This window comes from Littorina saxatilis, linkage group LG1 (genome assembly GCF_037325665.1).
Source record: "Littorina saxatilis isolate snail1 linkage group LG1, US_GU_Lsax_2.0, whole genome shotgun sequence".
Lineage (NCBI taxonomy): Eukaryota > Metazoa > Mollusca > Gastropoda > Littorinimorpha > Littorinidae > Littorina > Littorina saxatilis.
In genome coordinates, this window is record NC_090245.1 from 52,988,445 (window position 1) to 53,003,435 (window position 14,991).

The 14,991-nt window shown below is 38.0% G+C and overlaps 1 long non-coding RNA gene across 1 annotated transcript; it reads left to right on the plus strand.

Moving 5' to 3' along the window:
* The first annotated feature begins 27 nt into the window (after positions 1 to 27).
* LOC138973751 (uncharacterized) lies at positions 28 to 14,088 on the plus strand. The gene is made up of 2 exons (XR_011458141.1): positions 28 to 8,557; positions 9,077 to 14,088. It is a non-coding gene; the product is annotated as an uncharacterized lncRNA (long non-coding RNA).
* Positions 14,089 to 14,991: the final 903 nt, after the last annotated feature.

Here is a 14,991-nt window from a genome sequence, read left to right on the forward strand (position 1 = left end):
AAAAAAATTTTTTTTTTTAAGGTTGGCCCTTTTTTTTTCGGGGTCCAAGAGGTCTTCACGATATAGCCGAATTCGCGGTTTAATGGAACGTGATTTAGTGGAAGTCCCCTGTATTACTCTCTTTTTTTTATTTTATTTTTTAACATTGTAGCCTTGTCATTTTGCAGATGTTGACTTTAATGATTTCAAGTATTATTTGATTGTGTGTGCTGTTTAATTAATAATGAATTTGTAGCTAAAAGGATAACAGGTGTTACTTTACTGGCCCATGCTGATTGTTCTTGGGCCATGTTTTAGCGAGTTTGTGTATGCGCATGTATACTAATGTTTGTATGTGTTTGCAGGCAAATTATGGCAATCATTTTAATTTGTTTTTGTTTTTAAAATCATCATGATAGTCATTTGAACATGCTGTGGAAATATTGATTTTTTTTTCAAAGCACATCCACATACCGTGTTTACTAATACTAATTACTATATATGCTGTTGGCTTGTTCAACCATGAAGAGTTCAAGCCATGGGTTGTCTTTGCTGCATAAGGATAAGATTACGTATAGTCCAATGAGGTTACCCTCATGGACATTCGGGCTGCTTTCTCACTGGGGAAAGCGAGCTGCCATACAGTACAGTGCTCCCCATTTTATTTTATTTTTCCTGCATGCTTGTATCCAAGCCCTGAGACTTTCACTGAACTTTGGTTCTTTATCGTGTACATGCGTACACACAGGGGTGTTCGGACACCGAAGAGAGTCTGCACAGAGTTGACTGGGAAATGAATCCCTCGTCGAACGTGGAGATCAAACTCACGCCGATAGCGACAACTGGTTTTGAAACCAGCGCCGCTACCGACTGAGCTATTTCCCTGCGGAGGTGGCCTGTTTTTTAGTCTTTTTTTATGTTTTGCGCTTTCTTTCCTTGGTTTGGTTTACTGCTAGTTAAATTACATGTAGTTGGTGTCTTCATCGCCTGTTGTATATTTAAATGTATTTCTGTCCTTCTCTCAATTGCCAGTATGTACTCACTGTCTCTGCTAGAAACTCTATAGGTGAGAAAGGCAGTTTGAAAATCAAAGGTGGACTTTTAGAATAAGTTGTTGCTTTCTCCTTCCCTTCTCTTTCTCTGTGTTCTCTCTGTGTGTGGGTGGGTGTCTTTTTTCATGCATGCAATGTACATATATCCTTATTTTGAGTGTGTGAATATGATTCATGTATGTGTTTGAATTGATGAGTATGACATGACAGCCACTGCCACTTGCGTGCAATTTTCTGTTGTTGTTTTCCCTGAAAGATTATAAAACATAATCAAGCTTTACTTGCTAGGTTGGATAAGTGCAGCAAAGTAAGGTTTTTTTTGTTGGGGGGGAAATGTTTTGTGCTGCCAGAAATGACACACCATACATTGATTGATCTACTTATAGAATGTTTACCAAATCTTTGGGAGTCTTTATTACAAAATCCTGAAGCTGTTGAGAAGCGTAAATTAGCATCTTGTTGAGTTTGTCACACATGCTGCAGCAGAACTTTTACTACCAAAAAGAGATGGAGTCCATGAGATTTTCACTTTTAGTGTAATACATGTACTTACTTCTTATTTTGAATTGTGGTGTGTATGCATAAAGGGAAACTACTTACAGTAGCTTTTGTTCATTACGTAAAAGGGGGGACTTGTACTTCAGTCTTGTGTGGCAGTAGTTGTGCAGAACAAACGTTGAATTTCATAGTGGTGAAGGTACTGGTAAATATGTTTGTGTGTACGTCTTTGTATGTATGTTAGCGAGTACATGTATGTGCATGTACCTTTCTTGTCTTTGCTGCAATGTTTTATGAGTACAGGGGACTTCCACTAAATCGCGGTCCACTAAATCGCGAATTCGGCTATATCGCTCTTGGACCCCGAAAACAACAGGACCAACCTTAAAACAAATAATTTTTAAAAAAATAAAAAAGGGGGGGGGGGATGTGTCTGCCGTTCCAGTTTTGCTTTGTAAAGAAGCACATTTTCTCTTGTGGACTTGTACAGCATGCCTCAAACTTCACACCCCATCGCACATCAGTCAAACATGACACCCCTTAGGCAACATGGTTAGTGGTTGACCATCGTTTATTGTCTGCTGTGCAGTCAAGCATGCCGATTTACGACTTGTGTCCATTTAATTGCTCTGGCCAGGTGTTTTTTCAGCTACAAACTGACACCTAGGCACCAGTAACTGCTTATTGAGAACAAGAATAGTACAGTTGAATGAGGCGCCAAGACAGAGAGAGAGAGAGGGGGGGGGGGGAACAACTGGTGCATATCAACTCCAACTAGAACTAACAGAAAACAGACAGACGTGTACCAGGTTACACTATACCCCGGCCTCTCATACAACACCAAGAAAAACTCGGACAGTATTCATCTAATTCAAATACTTGTTCACATGTTAAAACCAAGACATTAGACATTCTAAAATAAAAATAAAAATTTTTTTTGTGGCTGCGGACCCCCCCTCACCCTCACCCTCACCCAATGTTTCGCGAATCAGATATATCGCGATCTCAAATCTTTGGACCCCAAAGACCGCGATATAGTGGAAGTCTACTGAACTTCAGAGACAATTTATTTGGTAACAAGAGATAGCCGTTGTTTAATTTTTTTGCTGTGTATGTTTGTGTGAAAGAGAGAGAGAGACAGAGAGGAATGGGAGGGAAAGATGTAATGAAGCAAGCTGACACGAAATAGGAGTGGGACTGGGAGTTGCAATGTAATGGTTTTTTTTTATCAAGAATGTACTCAGTTAAATGTATGCTTTGTATGCTTGTTGATTTGTGCTAGTTTATTCTATAATGAATTTGTAAAGCGCCTGGAGCCAATTGATGGGACTCGCTCTATAGAAAAGTTATTTATTATTATTATTATTATTACTCACATGTCACATCAAAGTCCAATGGGGAGAGCGTTTGAATGATTTGTTTTCTGTGTTATCTCCCCTGGTCCATTTAAGCTTTGAAATGCGAATTTGACTTCAGAAGTGTGCTGACATAATTGGGTTTGTTACAGTGTACGTCTGAATTTTCATGTTCGTTGAGTGTTGAATGAGCTTATTGGTGTTTGTTTATTTGTTTCAAAAAATGTATTCATCTGGCATTGCTATTAAGATTTGAGTCCTGTTATAGATTGATTTCTATGAGCATGGCAGAGACTTTTATTTCTTACTTAATAAACCAAACCCCTCTCTCTCTCTCTCTCTCTCTCTTGAGAAGCTGGCTTTTCATTTCCATGCTTTTTCCTGCTTTTTATGTGGGGGATGGGTTTTGATGTGATGTATCATTGCGGTGGAGTTTGGTTTTGCTGCTGCAGATGAGACTTTCTTCTGAAATCATGCATCTGACCGAGTATGGTTTGGTGTAGTACTTGGATCAGAGTTCAATTTTAATATGCCGGTGATGCTTCATGATTTGCTTTTGTCCTTTACTCTTTCTCTTTGCATTTGTTTGCTTGGTTGTTTGTTTGTTTGTCTGTCTGTTAATTCACTTGTTGCGTGATTGTCTCTTGGAATGATTGTTTTCCTAAGTGTGGAAGGATTGTTTATTGGAAGTTTGTAATTGTTTATAAGACAAAGATTGAAGATATTAATCCACAGTTTAGCTCTGACATTAAACACAAATAATATTCCTTTAGTTTTCTTTCTGTTTCAATTCACACCGTCCCATTCCCCCCATCTCCAAGCCCCTGTCACATGCTCAAATACAACCTGTTACACCAGAAACTAAGGAATGGCACAGCCTGTTTTGACATTGGCAGCAGTGATGATGAGACTTTCTTGCTATATACCGTAGCACATGTTGAACTTCCCTTGGTTCGGCGATGAATGCAGCATCTTGTTTTGTAGTTTTGATTTCTGGGAATGTATTCGTTATGTGTTTTGTGGTTCTTGATATTGTTGAATGCACTGATGGGTTTGGTTTAAACATGAAATCTGTTACATAACCTATAAGTGTGATTAGTAACAGGCAGTTACTTAGAATGGAATGTGTTGGATTATGACGATGTTCTGAACAGATGAAATATTTCTGAAGTTGAAATTTGTCACTCATTTTTTCAGACTATTTCAGGTTTAAATAGTTTTGCATTGATTGTAAGAACAACAGAATGCCTCATGGTTGCAACATCTGTTTGTTTACTAAATGAGTCTGATGTTATCCCCCTTTTTCATGTAAGAGATTTGGGCGCTGCTGTTCTTGCTACACTACACGATGATTAGAGTGAACCTAAAATGTCATTATCTATTTTTAATCATTTTAAGCTTTGAATGTTTTGGGACTAGGTTGTGTGCTATGTGAATGAAGTTTTTTTTCTTTTCTTTAGTATTGTCTCCTCCTATTCATAAGCTTCTTTGTTGGAGTGACTGTGATAAACATTTGGTCGTTTTCACAATGTTTGAATTAAGGGGGTGCTCATTCATACCTGTAACAGTAATTTCCATAACTGTGTTTTTAAGCCATTTTGTTTCCAAGAGTATTTTATGGACCTCACTGTGCTATTCTTAAACAGTTGCAGACGTGTACTTACAGAAATGACATGTTACTGTTAGACCTTGCTTGGTGTTGGTCTTATCAGTTTCTTGTTTAACCTTCATGGTTGAAAACGACGTTAAACACCAAATAAAGAAAGAAAGTTTCTTGTTAACCATGATTATGTGTCACTCTTGGCTTTGGCTTTAAGCGTGTATTCTGTTGAATTTGTTATGATGACTGTATCCTATACTGAGTGGTCTTTTTAAAATGCACAATTATTATTGATAGGCATCGTTAAAAACCTGTTCTTAATGATGTGTACATGAGAAGAGTGTACATTGTTTGCTGCAGATGTGACGGTTGTCTTTGCATTTTGAAGATGTCCATGTCTCTTGATAAACTTTTCACGGGTGTTGTTTGAATAACTACAACTACAGATGGATTTGTTTGGGCTTGGTACTGCCATTTAGGCGTTACATGTAACGTGTTAGTAACTGCAGTGCAGATGGTTCATAGAAATGAGTTTGAACGATTGTTTGAATAACTACAACTACAGATGGATTTGTCTGGGCTTGGTACTGCCATTGAGGCATTACATGTAGGGTGTGAGTAACTGCAGTGCGGATGGTCCATAGAAATGAGTTTGAACGATGCATGCAACAATGACACCTATCAGTAAAGCCAGGTTGCGTAAGGTGTGCTATGATTGCAACGTTGATACTGTTCGAGAATGAAATTTGAAGTCATGTCTCTCAGTTTTTATTAAAAAATGGATTAGCTTGTTTTTAAACTGTTGAGATATTTTTAGCTCTAAATTCTTATCTTCTTTTATGTGCGTGTTCGGGTATTCCTCAGGGCTAAGGTACAGGTGATTTGTATTTAGGAATTGACTTGCGTGTGTATGGTTTTGCTTGTTAGTTGTTTGTTCAATTTTTTATCAGTATTGGTTTTCTGTTGGTCTGAATGTGCAGATATATATGTGTGTGATTATCTGTGTCTGTGAGTCTTTTGTTTGTAATGTGTTTGTCAAAAGAAGGTTGAAAGAGAAGTTTGTATGTCTTTGCACTAGCATTATGAACGTTAGTGCCTGTGATTATATGCTTATTGTAACCATTCGTCTATATGTAGGGTATCTAAAAAGACACAAGACGTCTCTCAAAACAAATTTTGTTGTAAGTTGTTTATGTTAAAAGTGTGTCTGAAGGTTACACGTTTTGAAAGAAAATAAGTAAATTTAAACATTATGAAATATACTGAACACATGTTGCATGCTGACTTTGACAGCAAACTTGTCCCATCTTGAGCAAAACGTACAGTTTAGATTATAAGGTTATAAGTAGCAGAGTTTGTTGTCTTGTTAGGACTTGTTTCATGGGATCTTAATGTTTTAGTTAGGCACAAAAAAAAAAATGGTGTGGTTACGGTAACATAGCCCAAAAAAATAGGGTAGGAAGGTAGGCAATCACTTTTTTTTTTCTTAACTTTTTTTTCTAATGTGTACAAATTAAACCTACTTGACAGGAAAATAAGTGTGCGACTCGGGCGATTTCGCTTTCATTGCGTTTTTTGTTTGTTTGTTTTTTTGTTGTTGTTGACAAATATAATAAAAAGTTATAGGGTCGGCCCCTAAAAATAGGGTAGGTCGGGTTACCGTAACCACACCTATTTTTTTTTAGGCCTTACACATATTCAGGCATGGGAATTGTCCGCCGACATTTTTTTTGCTCCGCTGAAAAAGCAAAAGTGTCCGCCGAACAAAATTGGTTCTAAAAACTCTTTCTTTCTAAAAAAAACCTGAATTTAATGGCAAACTTGGAGCTCAGATGACACCTAATTGCACCATTTGGGTTCTTTTGAGAGAAAAATTCGAGAAACTGTATGTATGTTGTATGTGACAGGGGCTTGGAGATGGGGGGAATACCCCCCGCGGGTTAGGGGGAGTCCCATATTGGTTGGGACGAGAAAGAATTTACCCGATGCTACCCAGCATGTCGTAAGAGGCGACTAACGGTTCTGTTTCTCCTTTTACCCTTGTTTAGTGTTTCTTGTATAGAATATAGTCAATGTTTGTAAAGATTTTAGTCAAGCAGTATGTAAGAAATGTTAAGTCCTTTGTACTGGAAACTTGCATTCTCCCAGTAAGGTCATATATTATACTACGTTGCAAGCCCCTGGAGCAATTTTTTGATTAGTGCTTTTGTGAACAAGAAACAATTAACAAGTGGCTCTATCCCATCTCCCCCCTTTCCCCTATCCCATCTCCCCCCTTTCCCCGTCGCGATATAACCTTGAATGGTTGAAAACGACGTTAAACACCAAATAAAGAAAGAAAGAAAGAATGGGGGGAATGGGACTGTGTAATATTTGTTCTAGGACCCCCCTAGAAAGGCTAGCCACTTCGCGTCATCAGCTTGGCGCTTCGCGGAGTCAACTTGACACGTACTTAACATTTTTCAGCCTTTTTTTTTAATTCCCATACCTGATATTACCGGAACCCTATTGAAGTACAAGAAAAGTTGTGCAGGGAAGAGTTTGCCTGTCAGTGCATCTGTCTGTCTATGTATTTGTCTGTGTTCATGTCTGCATAACTGTTTGGTCTTCCATAATGATTTTATTGATTGTGCAAGTATGTCAGACTTGCAGGTGAGATAGAGAAAAACTTGAATTAAGACACACTGTTTTGTCATTATTAGGCAGTGTTTTGAAGACAGCGTAATATTGAATTTATGTCAGCCCTAGACAATATGGTTGTTGGTGGTTGTTTCAACAGGCAGTGGCTCCTCGGAGCTGACATTCCAAGACATTGATTAGAAAACAAACTTTCCTTCTGCCACAAGGAACATGTCACTGAATTACAGAATGTTTTGACATATTCAGGTGGAGGAATTAATCGAATTAGACATTGATGTCACACATAAGTTTGCCTGTACCTGTCTGCAAGTTTGGCACAATGTTTTACAATTGTATTCTAACATCAGTAAATATTTTATTTCACAATGGTGAAGTGCTCAGGAGCGCATCTTGAGATTAATTACATGTAGGAGGAGAAGGTTTTGTGGAAAGGTTCCTTATGTTATTGAATTCATTCCACAACTTGATGAAGAATTATGTCTTTCTTGTTGCTGATGGAATATTTTCTTCTTGATGATTGAGTTGAGAAGATGGAACAGCTCCAAGAAGAGAATAATTTCTTAATTATATGATGAAGACCACAGAAAATGACAACTTTGATTCTAGCTGGCAGGTCTGGAAATCAATTTGTACATGCATGTACATTGTACATGAATCGGGCGCGTGATGCAAAAGTTTGCATTTTGTCAAAATACCAGATAAAAGTCCAGCTAGCTGGCTGGACCGGCAAACGATCTTTTAACACATGAGTCAGATGAGAGTTTTTATCTTTCCTGGCTGAAATGGAAGCCAACGACTAAAGAAAGAGCTTTGCTTTGAAGCGTTGTCCATGTGACCAAGGGCTTCTACCCCTTTACGGTAGTCATTCTTCAGAGAGTCAAGCCAAGAAAGAGGTTCTCTGCCTTTGGCTCATACTTCATTAAAATACATGTAGCAGTTGTTGAAACTGAAAAAAGCCAAGACCAAGCTTTTATTCTTCACAAAATAAAGTCAAGAAAGGGCTTGACTGCTCTGAGCTCATCGTAGCTTTTGTCCATTTGACCATATCCGATTGCCATCATTCTTGACAGAAAAGAACTTTATTATGCAAATTTAATTAGATCTTTTGATTGAGAAAATGAATCATCCAACCTTGTCTGATGTGAACAGTGTTTCCCCTGTATCTGCAGTTTCCTGGGTTTATCATATCCAATAGGTGCTAATACTGTACTAAATTCCAGTGTGGTCTGTCTAACTCCACATGGGGGCAATTTCAAGTTAATAAAGAGAGCAGTAATGACAGAATTGGTTAGGTTACTCTCTGTGACCTGAGTAATGGGGTAGTTTCTTTTTTGTGCCTGCTTTTTCAGCAGAACATAGTCATCAAGCCCGACTAGAATTGGTAATGGTGGTTGGATTGATGTGCGCACACATGCACTCACATCTGCTTGCTGGCACACCCACGCACACCCCCCGCGGGTTAGGGGGAGTCCCATATTGGTTGGGACGAGAAAGAATTTACCCGATGCTAACCAGCATGTCGTAAGAGGCGACTAACAGGTTCTGTTTCTCCTTTTACCCTTGTTAAGTGTTTCTTGTATAAAATATAGTCAATGTTTGTAAAGATTTTAGTCAAGCAGTATGTAAGAAATGTTACGTCCTTTGTACTGGAAACTTGCATTCTCCCAGTAAGGTCATATATTGTACTACGTTGCAAGCCCCTGGAGCAATTTTTTGATTAGTGCTTTTGTGAACAAGAAACAATTAACAAGTGGCTCTATCCCATCTCCCCCCTTTCCCCTATCCCATCTCCCCCCTTCCCCCGTCGCGATATAACCTTGAATGGTTGAAAACGACGTTAAACACCAAATAAAGAAAGAAAGACACCCACGCACACTTGTGTACACACACACACACTTGTGTACACACACATGTACACTCTCAAATACACACTCACACACATTTGCATGCAGGCACACCCACGCACACTTGTGTACACACACCTACACATGCACATGTAGGTACACACACACACATGTATACACACACACACTACAGGGAGTAGCAATCCACATTTGTACTCCTCTAGGAGCTGAAGCTGAATGTACAAACGCCAACTTTCTGTGCTTGTTCTTGTGTCCTGCTTGAGTTTTATGGAATAGTGTTCTTGTAAAAGACGCCTATTTATTTCATGTAGATGCTGTATTAATGGTAAAGTACTAGCTTGCTGGTTATCAGAGCTGATGCTTTTGACGCTTTTAACAACTTTAAATTTTATTTCAGGTTATCAGTTTTTACTTTAAAAGAAAACAAGTCGCGTAAGGCGAAATGACTACATTTAGTCAAGCTGTGGAACTCACAGAATGAAACTGAACGTAGTCCGCCGCTAGTGCAAAAGGCAGTGAAAGTGAGGAGCCTGTTTGGTGCGGTAGCGGTTGTGCTGTGCTTCATAGCACGCTTTACTGTACCTCTCTTCGTTTTAACTTTCTGAGCGTGTTTTTAATCCAAACATATCATATCTATATGTTTTTGGAATCAGGAACCGACAAGGAATAAGATGAAAGTGTTTTTAAGTTGATTTCAAAAATTTAATTTTGATCATAATTTTTATATTTTTAATTTTCAGAGCTTGTTTTTAATCCAAATATAACATATTTATATGTTTTTGGAATCAGAATATGATGAAGAATAAAATAAAAGTAATTTTGGATCGTTTTATAAAAAAATAATTTTAATTACAATTTTCAGATTTTTAATGACCAAATTTGATTGAAAAATGAGGGTGTGACAGTGCCGCCTCAACTTTTACAAAAAGCCGGATATGACGTCATCAAAAGTATTTATCGAAAAAAAGAAAAAAACATCCGGGGATATCATTCCCAGGAACTCTCATGTCAAATTTCATAAAGATCGGTCCAGTAGTTTGGTCTGAATCGCTCTACACACACGCACAGACAGACACACACACACACACACACACATACACACACATACACCACGACCCTCGTCTCGATTCCCCCTCTATGTTAAAACATTTAGTCAAAACTTGACTAAATGTAAAAAGGAAGTTATTCCTTGACCTGCTTTTCTCGCATTTGTTTTTGATCCTCTTGCAGTGGTATTTAAAATCAATAACCAACTGTTTATTTGTGTGTTTTGGTGTCTTGCCATAAAATCACTAGCTTGCTTCTGCAGCTGAAAAGACTGGCGTTTTGTAGGTGTATCATGTATCATATGTTCTGTCAGTGTATCATATGTTCTCTCAGAGAACATGATCGTGTTTTTGATCGTGTCTGTTTTTGTTCTGATCTTATGATGTGAATGTATTTACTTTCATTTAGGGGGTGTACATTTTTCGTTAGTGTACATCTTGTGCGATTTTTTTTCAATTTTTTTTTCAGTGTTGCTATCAGATAGTTTTATTGCAAGTTGTTTTATTTGACAGACAAGTTAATTGTCACTCTGTATATTTTCCTTCTTTGTACTGTAATGAAGTGACATGCATTTGCAACAGATTCTGATGTGCTTTCGTTAAACTGGATGTTTCACTGGTTTTGTTTGGTTTGCACTAGGTAACTCATGACATGTATACAAATGATTTTTTCACAGCCTTTAGAATTGAAGAAATTTCATAGAGAATGTATTATGGGCAGCATCAAGCTATCCCCCTCCCCTAGTGTTCTGAATGTTTGATCAAGAAAAGTACACATTTTTCCATAATTTTTGTTATTTTATAGAACAGTACAAGATTTGTCTTGGCTGTACACAATGGAGGACAAGTGTATGTTCCTGTGATGTACGTAACATTGAAATCACACACCAAAAGAACAACCTTCTATCATATCAGACTCTTTATTTGCTAATGGGAGAACACCACTAGGCAATGACAGACGTCTTGGGTAGAACCTTGTTTGTTGTGTTAGGTTCAGTTGATGTAGCCTAGTTGATATTGCATTCTGCAGATAACTGTTGACCTGTTTCTGATAGTAGTCTGACCTGAAAAGAGGGATAGTAATAACATTTTGGGACAAGTGATTTGCTATGTGAATATGACTTCAAAAACCATCACAGAAAAAAAGTAGGGAAAAAACAACGATTTCTGGGTCACACGATTATTTTTTGAAACTGGTGATTTTATTAACCTTTTTGGTTACACCTTCAGCATTGTGAGTGCTACTGAAATGGAAAAAACCCAGATTGTAAACGATTTGCTTCCTTGTCAGATGTGACAGTGGTGTTTGAAGATTGTGTATCAGGTATCTGTCAAGGTAAACAAGGAAAACTTGCCAGTTTTAATGTCTGATGGGGCCTTGACCTTGAAAGAATACAGGTGCTGCTTGATCTTGATGATAGCTAATTGCTCTACTTGGGGTATCTTGATAGCTTAAAAATTCTCAAACTGAAGGCCTTTTAAGATTTTAGTCTGTATCAAGGGACATTTTTGCACTACCTGAATTGGAAGTGGACATCTCAAATGAAGTTGTTGTTTTTAATTATCAGTTGCATATGCAACAATTCAAAAGGGCATTAGAATCAGAACCAAAGACAAAAATGAGACGTTATAAGAGAGCTTGAAACACATTTATGCCTCTCTTTTTATATTTAGTCAAGTTTTGACTAAATATTTTAACATCGAGGGGGAATCGAAACGAGGGTCGTGGTGTATGTGCGTGTGTGCGTGCGTGTGTGCGTGCGTGCGTGTGTGCGTGTGTGTGTGTGTGTAGAGCGATTCAGACTAAACTACTGGACCGATCTTTATGAAATTTGACATGAGAGTTCCTGGGTATGAAATCCCCGAACGTTTTTTTTTCATTTTTTGGATAAATGTCTTTGATGACGTCCCGCAGTGGGGCACTGCGGTTATGAAATTAAAGGTCCCTCCTGTTTTTGGAACCGCAGGAGCTTTCTAGTTTGCTGTTAGGTAGATTTTTGGTTCCTCTTTCCTGTCATGCTCTCTTTTTCTTCGTGAATTCTTTTCTTTTTTCTGCCTTCTTGCTCATTCACCTGTATTTTTTCCAAAAATCTCTTCTCTTGCCGCTTGTCTCGCGATTCATGTATAGTTTAATCTGTTAGTGTTCTGATGTAAGTCCAGCAGTAGATAGGTTAAGCCTATTTTAACATACTGGAAACTGGTAATCTTCCAGTAGGTATTAATTTAGTTTTACTAAAGCCTGCTGGGACACAAGTAATGGGTTAGTGCATTTGTAAACAGGAATCGCTTGACAAGTGGCCCCCTTCATCCCCCCCTTCCTCGTCCTGATATGGCTCTGCGTAGTCGGCTGGACGTTAAGCAACAAATAAACAAACAAACAAACAAACTTTGATGACGTCATATCCGGCTTTTCGTGAAAGTTGAGGCGGCACTGTCACGCCCTCATTTTTCAACCAAATTGGTTGAAATTTTGGTCAAGTACTCTTCGACGAAGCCCGGGGTTCGGTATTGCATTTCAGCTTGGTGGCTTAAAAATTAATTAATGACTTTGGTCATTAAAAATCTGAAAATTGTAAAAAAAAATAAAAATTTATAAAACGATCCAAATTTACGTTTATCTTATTCTCCATCATTTGCTGATTCCAAAAACATATAAATATGTTATATTCGGATTAAAAACAAGCTCTGAAAATTAAATATATAAAAATTATTATCAAAATTTTTTTTTCGAAATCAATTTAAAAACACTTTCATCTTATTCCTTGTCGGTTCCTGATTCCAAAAATATATAGATATGATATGTTTGGATTAAAAACACGCTCAGAAAGTTAAAACAAAGAGAGGTACAGAAAAGCGTGCTATCCTTCTTAGCGCAACTACTACCCCGCTCTTCTTGTCAATTTCACTGCCTATGCCGTGAGCGGTGGACTGACGATGCTACGAGTATACGGTCTTGCTGCGTTGCATTGCGTTCAGTTTCATTCTGTGAGTTCGACAGCTACTTGACTAAATGTTGTATTTTCGCCTTACGCGACTTGTTTCTTTTCTTTTAAGATATTCTATAGTTTTACTATATCTAATCCACGGTATTGTTAGTACTTTCTCATGTTTTTTTTTCTCTTTCTTTTTTTCATCAGCATCTGTCCACAGAGTTGTTTCATTATTCCTAGCAGAAATTGGTTATTTCTAGGTTTATCACACACCAGCTGATGAATGCTTTTTGTCTTGGAATTTTGTCAAAGGAGATATCATGGACTTTAAACACTTTCGTTAATTAACTTGGCATGGTTGACTTTCTTGGGTTTTTTTTCTCTCCAGATGTTTACAGGATTTTACTTATACATGTATGAGCATTCCTGGCATATCTTCAGCCAAGAGCTGTGCTGTATTGCTTTTGTTTTATATTTTATATGAACATTTTTAAAATGAACTGCAGTCTAACATGGAATTCGGGGACACATTTCTGTTAAAACAAATTTCATAAGAAATCTGGAATGGATAAATCAGCCCTTGTCTAATGCTTTTTTTTTTCTTTACATTTTTGTAACATGCTGTCCTAATTACAGTGACACTAATTCACCAGTAGCTCATCTGAGTTTTTAAATTAAGAGGCCATATTTTAATGGCGACATGGTCCCCTGATGTAAAGAGATCACAATGAGATTTGTAGTTGACAGTTTCTGTTTTCTTTCCAAAAAAGTCTTGCAGAATGGTCTTAATTTTGGTGTAGTGTTTATTAATTCAGTGGTTTTTTGTTTGTTTTGTGGAGGCTTATTTCAAGGAATGTTTTTTATGGCCTAAAATGTCGATCTCTTCTTGTCGGAAGTATTAGTCATTAATATTAATCTCTTAAGGCCACGGTAAAGATTATTTATACCAGGCAGCACTTTTTAACTCATAAAGGGCCAGTCATGTTATATTCTTTATATGCCTTTATGAAATAGCATTATTCTTTTTATGGAATCAAGAAGGGAAACAGATGCTTTTTTTTATGTTAAGTAGTTTTTTTTATTTGTGAACAAAGGACAAAAATAAAGATTCAGAAGATTCAAATGTACTTTTCGTATTGTGATTGCCACCCTTCTCTCTCTCTCTCTCTCTCTCTCTCTCTCTCTCTCTCTCTCTCTCTCTCTCTCTCTCTCTCTCTCTCTCTCTCTCTCTCTCTCTCTCTCTCTCTCTCTCTCTCTCTCTCTCTCTCTCTCTCTCTCTCTCTCTCTCTCTCTCTCTCTCTCTCTCTCTCTCTCTCTCTCTCTCTCTCTCTCTCTCTCTCTCTCTCTCTCTCTCTCTCTCTCTCTCTCTCTCTCTCTCTCTCTCTCTCTCTCTCTCTCTCTCTCTCTCTCTCTCTCTCTCTCTCTCTCTCTCTCTCTCTCTCTCTCTCTCTCTCTCTCTCTCTCTCTCTCTCTCTCTCTCTCTCTCTCTCTCTCTCTCTCTCTCTCTCTCTCTCTCTCTCTCTCTCTCTTCCCCAACTGCATACACGCAGACACAGACAGTAACTATGTACTGACCGACAGAAAACACACCAAAGTGCGGTGACATTTCTAATTCTTTCATCCGTGTCACCCTTGCTACTTGCGGCTTCTCTTTAGAAGTCGGTATGGCATTCAGCAGTTTCTTCCCAATGTTAAACTACATATACCACGCATTTCCATCACTTCCTCAGCTAGCTTTTACACGAGTACACACTCGTATTTTCCTCACTGACTTGAACCAAAATACTCTTATTTTTAAGCTAGCAATTACACGAGTATGCACTTGCATTAGTTTCACCTTACGGGACACGACTGGCTTTAAACCAAAATACACTTATTTGTTAGCTTCGAGCGTTTTATAAAAAGCGACTGCGTCAGTGAATGTGTTATATGACAGTCAGCCTTTTCAGAGTCAATCAATAGGCGGGCAGCCGCGAAGGCAGAAAACGACTCAAGTGAATCGTTGCGTCACAGAAAAAATAATGCC